We start from the raw sequence: 11622 nt of genomic DNA on the forward strand, positions 1-11622 counted from the left end.
GCTGTTTCCCACTTGGGTGGTGGCATCAGAGGTAATATTTGTGAAATTTATGGAGCAGGAAAATGGCCAGGTTACAGTGGCATGATGAGAGCACTTCCACCACCAAACAGCCACCCTTTTCCTAATCTGCAGGGCTGGATATAGTGGGGGATCTCAGGGTGTGTTACAGTTTGGGCATGGCCTGTCAGCTGATGCCAAATAACTTCCGGCAGAGGCTGGGCTGTAGCTGCAGCCAGGCCAGGCTGGGAAACAGCCCTGCAGGGCGTGAAAGCAGCAGCGGGGCAGCGAGGCTGCCATGGATCTCCTGCTGTGCCGGGCACGGCGTGTCCAGATGTGCAGCCAAAGCCCCCGGCTGCTGACTCCCAGGGGAAGCATGAGGGAAATGCACCCACCTTCTCTTGTCTGCAGGGGTTCCTTCAGCTCTTGCCTCATCTGTTTGGATGGTTCCAGGGATATCTTATCTGTTGTATCTTGGATTTTCCCTGTTGGAGTACCTTAGAGAAAAATATTTCCATTTCCCAGGAATGGATCCCAGAAAAGCAGGGCTCAGCCTGTGGGGTCAGCAGGGACACACTACTCACCCCTGAGATGGGAGCTGGGCTTGAGTGCAGCATCCAAGGTAGCAGCTGGAGAAGCTGGAGAAGTCCTCCCTGTAGACACATCTGTAACACCACAGCCACAGAAGCTTCTGTCACCTGGTGCCTGCCCGCTTGTCTACAATTCTTCCTTGGTGGCACACTGAGAACATACCTGCAGGAGGCTCCAAGGGCTTCAAAACTTTATTCATCCAAGCTGATGGAGAAGCCTTCCCAGCACCCTCATCTACAATGCAGCACAGATGAGAACATTTTCCAGTGTGTGCTGGGATCTCTTTCTGCCACAGGGAACTGGGCACTGCCAGGGAGTCGGTTAAGGCCATGGGAGCCAGATGTGAATAGACATGGCCAAAGCTGCCCAGGGGCCTGGGGAGCTCTGGGCTGGCTCCTGGTCACTCTCCACACTCTTTCCCTGCCCTCAGCAACATCCCTGGGAGGGGTGGCTGCAGCAGTGCAGGGACCTGGGACTCTCCCCCTCACACACAGAAGAAATCCTCCCTAAAGCATGGGGGAAAACTGCAGCAGGCAGTGCCACAGCTATCCATCCTGCCCTCCCTCTGTCCCTCCTGCCCTCCTTCTGTGGGGAAACCCCCCAGATCCCAAGGGCAAACAGCCAGGCCCTCTCAGGACACACTGGAGCCTTGCTCTCCCCCTCTGTCCTTTCCCCACCGTGGGCACCCCGTGCAGTCGCTGCCAAGTTTCAGGACATGTCTCCCATGGAGGGACCCCAGCAGGACTGCTCAGTGCCCTGAGCCTGCTCGGGATAATTCCCCTGGGCTGTGCTGCTCTAGTCCAGGCTGTGCCCGCACTGCCAAACAGCAGAGAGGGCAGCTCAAGCCTCAGCAGGGCTCAGGCCCAGAGGCACAGCAATTACCTCCTGTGCCTGTGCCTGGCATGGCCTCCCTTCCTGGAGCTGAGGCTGGCATGCAACCACTGCTTCCTCCGGGAAATGCTTCTTTCTCCGCAGGCTCTCCTTTCATTTCTGGAGAATGGAAAAGAGACAGCTGGATTAGATGAAAACATTCCTGACTGGGAATGGGGAAGGGGACAATTTCAGGAGGCATCACTTGTGAAAGGAATGCACAAGGATCAGAAAAAACCCAGGATTTTGGGACAACCCAAGGCTGCTTCCTTCCCCAAACAGCCCCAACATCTGATCTGCCTGGACACCAGGAAATTGCAGGGCATCTGAGGGTGGGCATGGCCTGTGGTGCAATTGGGGCTGTCTGCCAGCTGATGCCAAATGCCTTCCTGCAGAGGCTGGGCAGAAGCTGCAGCCAGGCCAGGCTGGCAAACAGCCCTGCAGGGCATGAAAGCAGCAGCGGGGCAGCAAGGCTGCCATGGATCCCTTCCCGCAGTGCCGGGCACGGCGTGTCCAGATGTGCAGCCAAAGCCCCCGGCTGCTGAGTCCCAGGAGCAGCATGAGGGAAATGCACCCACCTTGACTTCTCTGCAGACGTTCCTTCAGCATTTGCCACATGATTTCTAATGGGTCCTGGAATTTCCTGCCTGCCATGTCTTTGGTCATTGCTGTCAGAGGACCTTAAGAGAAAGTAGTTCCATTTCCCAGGAATGGACCCCACAAAAGCAGGGCTCAGCCTGAGGGGTCAGCAGGGACACACTACTCACCCCTGCCATGGGAGCTGGCCTTTTGTGCAGCATCCAAGGTAGGAGTTGGTGAGGTCGTCCCTGCAGACACGCCTGTAACACAACAGCCACAGAAGCTTCTGTCACCTGGTTCTTACCAGTCAGTCAAACATTACGCCTTGGTGGGACAGTGAGAACATACCTGCAGAATGCTCAGAGTGCTTCACAACTTCAGAGCGCCAGGCTAATGGAGAATCCTTCCCAGCATCCCAGTCTGGAAGCAAACCAAGATGAGAACTGTTTCCATTGTGTGCCAGGGCTGGCTCTGGCCCTGGGCTGGCGGCAGGGCTCCCGCTCGGGGCTGCTCCTGTGCCTTGGGCCTCTGGGCACTCAGGGCCAGCTCCGCAGCAGCTGCAGCGCCAGGGACGTTGCTGCACCAGTCCCGTTTCCCCGGGGCTCTGAACGAGTTCCAGAGGCCTGGAAGCCGAGGCGCCTCCAGCTTTGGCTGCTGCCGGGCCGGGCAAGGGCAGGCCCTGGGGGAAGAGCTGCTGCCACACAGCCCCAGCCAGGGCTGAGCCCGGCACAGCAATTACCTGCTGTGCCTGTGCCCGTGTCTGGCTTTGCCTTCCTTCCTGCAGCAGGGGCTGGCACCGAAGATGGAGTGCTTCCTTCAAGAAATACCACCTTCCACTGAAGCACTATGTCCATCTCTTGACAAAGGAAGGGAGACAGCTGCATCAGATGGAGCTGTTTCCCACTTGGGTGGTGGCATCAGAGGTAATATTTGTGAAATTTATGGAGCAGGAAAATGGCCAGGTTACAGTGGCATGATGAGAGCACTTCCACCTCCAAACAGCCACCCTTTTCCTAATCTGCAGGGCTGGACATAGTGGGGGATCTCAGGGTGTGTTACAGTTTGGGCATGGCCTGTCAGCTGATGCCAAATAACTTCCGGCAGAGGCTGGGCAGAAGCTGCAGCCAGGCCAGGCTGGGAAACAGCCGTGCAGGGCGTGAAAGCAGCAGCGGGGCAGCGAGGCTGCCATGGATCCCTTCCTGCTGTGCCGGGCATGGCGTGTCCAGATGTGCAGCCAAAGCCCCCGGCTGCTGAGTCCCAGGAGCAGCATGAGGGAAATGCACCCACCTTGTCTTCTCTGCAGACGTTCCTTCAGCATTTGCCACATGATTTCTAATGGGTCCTGGAATTTCCTGCCTGCCATGTCTTTGGTCTCTCCTGTCAGAGGACCTTAAGAGAAAGTAGTTCCATTTCCCAGGAATGGACCCCACAAAAGCAGGGTGAAGGAGTGTAGGGGGATGCCCCCAATGAGAGAGGGACAAACTAGCCTTTGTCCCCCAAAAAAGGAAGGAGGCCGAGAAGTTTCTCCCAACGATCAGGTGAAAAGACACCTTATAGGACCCCAGAGACTTCACTAAAACCTTGGGGTCACCTAATTGGATGAGAGCCAAAAGATCCCGCCTGGGCCATCAGGTAGAAAAAGAGAAGACAAAAGAACGACGAGGCTTTTGTGAAGGTGTTTTACCAGGAGCAGACCTCTGTACCTGGATCGGATTTTCTGTTTATTGTTTTTCCTTTTATTAAACAGTTTTGTTTCCAACACTGCAGCAGAAGCCATCCTGCTCATTATTTGCCTCCAAAGGTAATAGCCAGGCTATTCTTTGGGTATTAAGTTCTCTTTTAAAGGCTCATAAAACCCTGGCCCGACAAAACAAAACTTAATACGTGGCGCCTGGACAGAATTTCTCATATTGAGGATGATGGCCTAGGAATTTTTGATTACCTCAATCAAAATAGGACAATTTTCCTTGGTATTTGCGTTTTTGGGGAAGCAGGCCTGCACCTGAGTTTTTTGTCGCGTTAAAAAAGAAAACTCAGAAGAAGAGATTTGAGGTTTAGAGGGAATCCCAAATCGAAGCCTCATACCGGTGAAGAAGAGGCTATAATTCAGACGGGACGGGAGCGAACGGCACACACCCTCAGAGGATACTGTGAATCGGCTAAGCTGAAACTGTTGCACCCAGGACCCGGGAAAAAGTCTATACCAAGAAGGACGACCAGAAGACTCGGTGAGTTTCACCATGGGGAATCGGTTGTCAGTAGCTGAGCAGGAATTTTTTTCGTATTTTAATTATAAGTTGGAAATCCAAAGACCTTGAATGAAGTGCAGCAGCTTGTAGGCACTCTGAACTGGCTTCGTCCACTACTAGGCATTTCAAATCAGGACTTGGCTCCTCTGGCAGACTTGTTGAGAGGAGACACAGCTTTAAACTCACCGCGAGAATTCAACAAAGAAGCTCAAAATGCTTTAGAGAAAGTGATGAGAGCCATCCAGTCATGTCAGGCTCATCGGTATAATCCTAACCTGTCTTTTTTGTTTGCAGTTTTAGGGGAGAGTCCACAACTTCATGGTTTGATATTCCAGTGGGATCTAGAGAAGAAGGACCATCTGATAATCTTAGAGTGGGTTTTCCTATCGCGTCAATTGGGTAAAACTATAACAACTTGCCCTGAAATTATTTCACAATTGATTATCAAGGCTAGATCTCGAATGCTTTCCCTTGCAGGAAGAGATTTTGCAGAAATCTTTCTGCCTGTCACAACCATCTACTTAGAATGGTTAATTCAAAATTCAGTAGTTATGCAATTTGCTTTAGAAAATTTTGCAGGAAAAATTTCAGTCAATTGTCCCAAACATGAGCTATTAAGTTCATCTTTAAAATTAATTCATAAGCCTTTAAGAAGTAATGTACCCCTTGAGGCAATCACATTTTTTACAGACGGTTCTGGGAAGTCTAAAAGATCTGTGATTGCTTGGCAAAATTCAGAGACAAAAAAATGGGAATCAGATATTGAGGAAGTAGATGGTTCTGCACAGATTACAGAGTTAGCAGCAGTTGTACGGGTCTTTTCAAAATTCACATTTCCTTTTAATTTAGTAACAGACTCAATTTACGTTGCAGGTGTGGTGGAAAGAGCAGAAGGATCTCTGCTAAAACAAGTTGCTAATGATCAGTTATATAGTTTGCTCAAACAGTTAATCTTACTTCTTTCCATCCGACAAGAACCTTACTTTGTAATGCACATTCGCTCACATTCTTCTCTTCCAGGTTTCTTAGCAGAGGGAAATGCCATGGCTGATTTGTTAGCCATGCCAATCCAGCACACACTTCCTAATGTTATTGAACAAGCAAGAATGAGCCATGCTTTCTATCACCAAAATGCACCTGCTTTAGTAAGAATGTTTAACATCTCTCAGAATCAGGCAAAAGCAATTGTTCAGTCATGTCCAGATTGCCAGAAATTAGCTATACCAGCAATAGCAACAGGAGTTAACCCTCGAGGCTTAAATAGCCTGCAGATATGGCAAACAGACATCACTCAATATCAGTCATTTGCAAGGTTCAAACATATACATGTATCAATAGATACCTTCTCAGGAGCAATTTTTGCTTCTGCACATCAAGGAGAAAAAAGTAGAGAAGTGATTAAACATTTATTACAAGCATTTGCATCCCTAGGTATTCCTCAAGAAGTCAAAACTGACAACGGACCAGCCTACATTTCTAATAAATTGCAGGAGTTTTTCAAAACTTGGGGTATCAAACATACCACAGGTATTCCACATTCTTCCACAGGCCAGTCTATTGTAGAAAGAGCACACAGGTCATTGAAAATGATACTGGAAAGACAGAAAGGGGGGACAGAAGTGCTTTCTACAATAGAGAGGCTGAATAAAGCTGTATATGTTTTTAACTTCTTAAACAATTCCTTTATGGAGCAGGTACCACCAATTTTCAGGCATTTCAGCAATACCAGTCAGGCAAAGCTCAAGGAAAGACCACCAGTCTTCATCAAGGATCCAGAGACAGGACAGATTTCAGGACCCCATCCTCTTGTAACATGGGGCCGGGGGTTTGCATGCATTTCTACAAACACAGGTCTTCGATGGATCCCTGCAAAGAATGTCAAGCCACAAGTGCAGCCGATCCGAGAGCAGCAGACGGCACCAGAAGAAGAATGCACAAACAACTGAGCCACAGATAGAAGCAAAAACTGTTTTCTAAGTTTGCATTAGTTAAAATTGTTTACAAGAAAGTTTTGCACTGAAAAAGTTTTGTAGTTATTGTTGTGATAAAAAAGTTGTTAAACCTACCTCTATGTAAAAGTCACACATATAGCCAGAAATTTGAAGCCGACCTGGAAAAACACTTCACCAAAGTTAAGATAGAGAATTGGCAGCAAAACTTATTGGCATTCTAATCTATACTCCTTTCTCCTCTTTCTTTCTAAATGTATAGTAAGGGGTCAGATGAAGGAGTGTAGGGGGATGCCCCCAATGAGAGAGGGACAAACTAGCCTTTGTCCCCCAAAAAAGGAAGAAGGCCCAGAAGTTTCTCCCAACGATCAGGTGAAAAGCCACCTTATAGGACCCCAGAGACTTCACTAAAACCTTGGGGTCACCTAATTGGATGAGAGCCAAAAGATCCCGCCTGGGCCATCAGGTAGAAAAAGAGAAGACAAAAGAACGACGGGGCTTTTGTGAAGGTGTTTTACCAGGAGCAGACCTCTGTACCTAGATCAGATTTTCTGTTTATTGTTTTTCCTTTTATTAAACAGTTTTGTTTCCAACACTGCTGCAGAAGCCATCCTGCTCATTATTTGCCTCCAAAGGTAATAGCTGAGCTATCCTTTGTGTATTAAGTTCTCTTTTAAAGGCTCATAAAACCCTGGCCCGACGAAACAAAACTTAATAACACATCACACACCAAGCCCCTTTTGGGAGACTAAAATACATCCCCGTCTCAATCCACACCGACAACGCCGCGGTTTCTGCCCCTGCCCATGCTGGTGAGAAATCAAAAGATGCTATAAAACGTTCCTTTTTAGCCTTTTCCACCTTCCCTGTTCCACAGGAAATTGAAACTGATCACGGTCCTGCTTATACCTCCCACTGATTCCAACCATTTTCTGACCAGTGGGCTACAAAACATGTCACAGCCATAGCACACTCTGCCACAGGACAGTCCATAGTCCAGAGGGCCCACTCTTCCATCCAAAGGATCCTTGATCAACAGAGACAGGGAGTCCACATATTATCTCCCATTGGAGGCCAAGGCCCTCGATGTGCTCAACTTTTTGAACAACTCCCCCAGTCATCAGGCATTTTATATTTAATTGGCAGCCCAATAAAAAGAAAAGCCACCTGTCTTGATCAAAGACCCTGAATCCAAACAAATTATGGGCCCTTTCCCATTCATTACTTGGGAGGGAGGATATGCTTGTGTCTCTACAGCAGCAGGCCCAAGATGGATCCCAGCAAAAAACATCAAACCCTTCTGCCAATAGCCAGGCAAACACCAGAGCCACCATCAGAAGAACAGAATGAAAGCCTAAGAGAGACAGCAGCAGCCTGGAAAAGAAGAAGAAGAAGGACAGAAGAAGATCTCCTAAGCAGCGTGGACCACACAGACCAACACCAAGATAGTTCAGACACCACTAAGCGGAATATATCGCTTAACATTTATAAAAACTGTATTCCAGCCTTGATATTTGATTCTTCTCATAAGCTGACTTCAAACCCTTGCCTTACAGAAGAGAAAGTTTAGTGGGACCAGAATTTAAGTTTCACATTGCAATCTCCCTATCTCTTTACTTTCAGGCCACCCAAGCCTCCACCCACTACTAAATTAGCTAAAGTCAAAGGATGCTGTCCTTTCTTGCCACTGCAGCAGGAAGCTGGATGCTCCTAACTATGCCGCATGCCTTCGCATGGGTGGTTCCACAGCCAAGCCACAATTTCTTGCCCATGGCCACGCATGTCAACCTCTTCTCACATAGGGACTCAGTATACCAGAGCGTCCAGCTGCTCACAGATCAAATCAACAAGATCCAGACGAAAGGCAACAACGACTGGCTCACTGGACTTTTGAAAGACTGGGGCATGAAAGGCTGGCTTTCATCTTTAGTCAAGACTGTTTTGTGGGCTTTGTTTCTTGTATTCATCGTCTTGGTTATTCTATCCAGATTTGCTCAACGCTTGCAAAAGTCCATGGCAGAAGCCTTCATTCTTGAAAACAAAAAGGGGGCAGTTGTGGAGGCCCAGGGGCCTCTCATTGCAACTGTAATACCTTAGGGCAAAGGGGACCAAGGTGAAACAGAGAAACCCCTCTGAATGCAAGGCTCTCACCCATGGCCACTTGCAGCCTCTTGCAATCCGCAGGTTTTGTTGCTATCACCCACTTCAACTGCCATTTTTTCCTTAGATCTACTCTCCAGAGAATGTTCTCTTCTCTCTTCTCCCCTGCTGGTCCTGGCTTCACCCCTTCTCCCCCCCGAATGAAACCCTCAGACCCCAGCCTCATTTTCTCTCTGGCCCTGGACCCTCTTCATGGCAATGCACAGCGTTTGGAGTTCCACACAAAGACCCATCTCTGGCCTCATTCGTCAGCACTTGAAGCAAGTGTGCTCCGGCCTCTGGGAGTGCAGCTCGCTCACACGGGCTCACTGTGGACACGCCGCAATCACACAGTCATTGAGTGCACCAGAGAACCTGGCCTCTAATAAAAGGCATGAATGCCACAAATCACCCAACCCAATGCCTTGCATGTCTCTACTTTTTCCTTCTTCTCTCATCTCTCTTGTCACTTTCCCCATTTCCTCTCTCTGGCAGCTTGGCTTCTCTCTCTCCTGGCTGCAGCTTCAGCCACATGTGTGACACTGCAGGAACAGCCTGACCCACAGGGAAGTGGGAGAGGACTCTTTGTCAGCAACTGAAGTGACAGAACAAGGGGGAATGGGATGAAACTGCAAGAGCTGGAATCCATTCCATGATGGCAAGAAGTTCTTTCCTGTCAGGGTGCTTGTCCCTGACACCGGGACCAGTGCAGAGAGCCTGTGCATGCCCCATGCCAGGGAACATCCAAGGCCAGCTTGGACAGGGGCCGCAGCAACCTGCTGTGCTGGGAGGCTGCTCAGCTTGGAACCAGATGATCTTTAGGGTCCCTTCCAAGCCAAACCATTCAAGGATTTCATCATTCCACCATGCCCACCTCCCAGTGTGGAGCGGCCCTGAGACTTCTGTGACATCACAGCTCCCACAGTGTTCCAGGTGGAACGTCCAGCACCTGGAAACCACCACAGCAGACACTCTGCCTGCTGCCAGCGCTCAGTTGGTGCTCGCTCTGCGCTCTGCCCGGCAGCACTCAGCTGTTGCTGCTGCTGCCTGGCCTTTTCCTGCTGCCTGCTCTGGAGCACCAATCTCAGCAGGATGAGCACTGCTGCTCCAGTGGAGGTACCGTGCCATTCCAGGGAGGAGGCAGCCTGCTTGAGCAGGCTGCAGCCACGTGGCAATGGATGGTGTGGGACAGGAACCCCACTGTGACATTGTGCTGTCTCTTGCAGACTAACAGAGACACTGTGGAGGAGATGCAAGTGGACCTGGTGCTGAATGAGGAAGAAATTATGGAGGTGGACGTGGAAGAGCAGGTTGAGGACATGGAAGTAGATGTGGAGGATGACATCGAGGAGATGGAAGTGACACTAGGAGGAATTTCCCCAGGGAAAGGCTGCTCAGGCCTTGGCAGGGGCTGCCCAGGGAGCTTTGCAGTGCCCATCCCTGCAGCTGTCCCAGGAAGGCCTGCAGGTGGCACTCAGGGCTCTGGGCTGGGGACAAGCTGGGCATCGAGCACTGCTGGGACTCCATGGTCTCACAGACCTTTCCCAACCTTAGTGATTCCATGAGTCTATGATTCTATGAAGACATGATTCAGAACAGAGTTAACTCAAATCTATCATACACAAATATTACAGAGGTCAAAATTCACGTGAATGAAATTTAAGATTATTCTTTAAGACTGAAAGAATCGTATGTCAATATTGCATATAGGTAAAGCCCTATAAAAGAAGAGCCTTGTTACCCTTGTAAGATGATGCCTCGGGCCTCCTGCTTCGGCTAAGTACAGCTAACAGGCAGGGGTGAGGGGCTCCCAGCAGGGCAGGGAGAGCCGAGCTCAGGATCCCAGGCACCCGAGCAGACGGGGATAGGTGTCTCCTTTATTGAGGTGGGTGTTAATAAGATCCCAGTTCAGTGACTGTTCTCACCAGCAGAGGCTCACCCCATGGCAGAGGAAGCAGCTCTGGGCTGGGCTCCTGCAGCAGCAGTGGAATTCCTTTCCCCAAGAGCAGTGGCTCCCACAGTGCTCCTCCAAAGCCAAGACAGGGCTAGGAGCTGCACCCAGCCCCTTCCCCCAGCCCAAATCCCACCGTAGCTCTGGCCCTCCTCCTGCTTCCCCAGGGAAAACTCCCAAAGAAACAGAGCTCTCCCTTTGTCTGAAGCACCCAGCAATCACCTGCCATTAGCAACTCACTGGAAAGAAATTCTACAGGTGAAAAGGAAGAACAGAAAAGAAAACCATTCCCCAAACAAGGAGGTGGCCACATGCTGAAGGAGCACACACACATCCCCAGCTGGTGAGAAACCCTCCCCCTGCCTCAAAGAGGAAGAGTCTGACGGTGCAGGAGTGAAACCCACAGACTTTACAACCAGCCAGGTTCCAGCTGAACTGCAAGGGCAGCCACAGCCAGCAGCAGTCGCCCCTGTAGAACCAAGGAGATCTAAGATGAAATCAGAGCACCCAAATGCTGTGGAGTCTGGCAAATCTGGGGCCATCTCAATACACCACCTTCACTGCAACCATTAATGCCCATACCAACCCAGAGACAGTGGGCTCTGCCACCAACAAGCTTAGAAATTATGAGAGTGTGATCAATGGCCCCATGCAGGCCTGATGCAGTCTGTGCTGTGGTTAAGGACCTCAGAAAGGAATTTAAAGAGGAAATGAGGGAGATGAGGCAGGAGGTAAGATAAATGCAGCACTAGTGCAAGTCACAGGCCCCAAAGTCAGAGCCCAACGTCCCCCAGCTACTGTGAGAGTACATCCCACGAGCTGACCTGTGCTTCTTCCTGAGTGACCATGGGGAAGGCATGGGAACGTGGGATGGGAAACCCACTTCTGTCTTAGCAGCACAAGGAGGGAAAACTCAACTCAAGGAAGGAAACACTAATCGAGGGAGTTCCAGTAAGGTGAAGGGAGCCTCCTGCTATGACCAAGCTGCTGGGTATGATCTGTCAGATCCCCTTGAAGGTACCTCTAGTATGAATGCCCAGAAAAGAAAGAATAACCACGGCTAGAGGGGCCCTGCCTCTAGCCAGGGAGAGGCACGGGAAAACCAGGTCTTTTGGATGGTGTGGATCCAATGGCCTTTCCACATCTGCTGTGGAAAGGAAGGTGCCCACAGCACAGCTCGTACAGCAAGATACCCAGGGACCAGACGGTGGCTGGCTGGCCATGGGAGCAGCCAAAGAGGATCCACTCCGCTGGGCTGTACTCCGGCATTCCTATGGGACACGGGCGCAGCTCATCA

General features: G+C 50.2%; 2 long non-coding RNA genes across 2 annotated transcripts; one reads left to right on the forward strand and one right to left on the reverse strand.

The window, feature by feature from the left end:
* Positions 1-2143: 2143 nt before the first annotated feature.
* LOC135298315 (uncharacterized) lies at positions 2144-3407 on the reverse strand. Its single transcript, XR_010360299.1, has 4 exons — positions 3325-3407; positions 2777-2893; positions 2386-2457; positions 2144-2297 (listed from the first exon to the last, which is right to left on the reverse strand). It is a non-coding gene; the product is annotated as an uncharacterized LOC135298315 (long non-coding RNA).
* A 5969-nt stretch (positions 3408-9376) lies between these two features.
* On the forward strand, positions 9377-10045 carry LOC135299865 (uncharacterized). Its single transcript, XR_010361707.1, has 2 exons — positions 9377-9490; positions 9601-10045. It is a non-coding gene; the product is annotated as an uncharacterized LOC135299865 (long non-coding RNA).
* The last annotated feature ends 1577 nt before the right edge of the window (positions 10046-11622 follow it).

The sequence above is a fragment of the Passer domesticus genome, chromosome 4 (assembly GCF_036417665.1).
Source record: "Passer domesticus isolate bPasDom1 chromosome 4, bPasDom1.hap1, whole genome shotgun sequence".
Classification (NCBI taxonomy): domain Eukaryota; kingdom Metazoa; phylum Chordata; class Aves; order Passeriformes; family Passeridae; genus Passer; species Passer domesticus.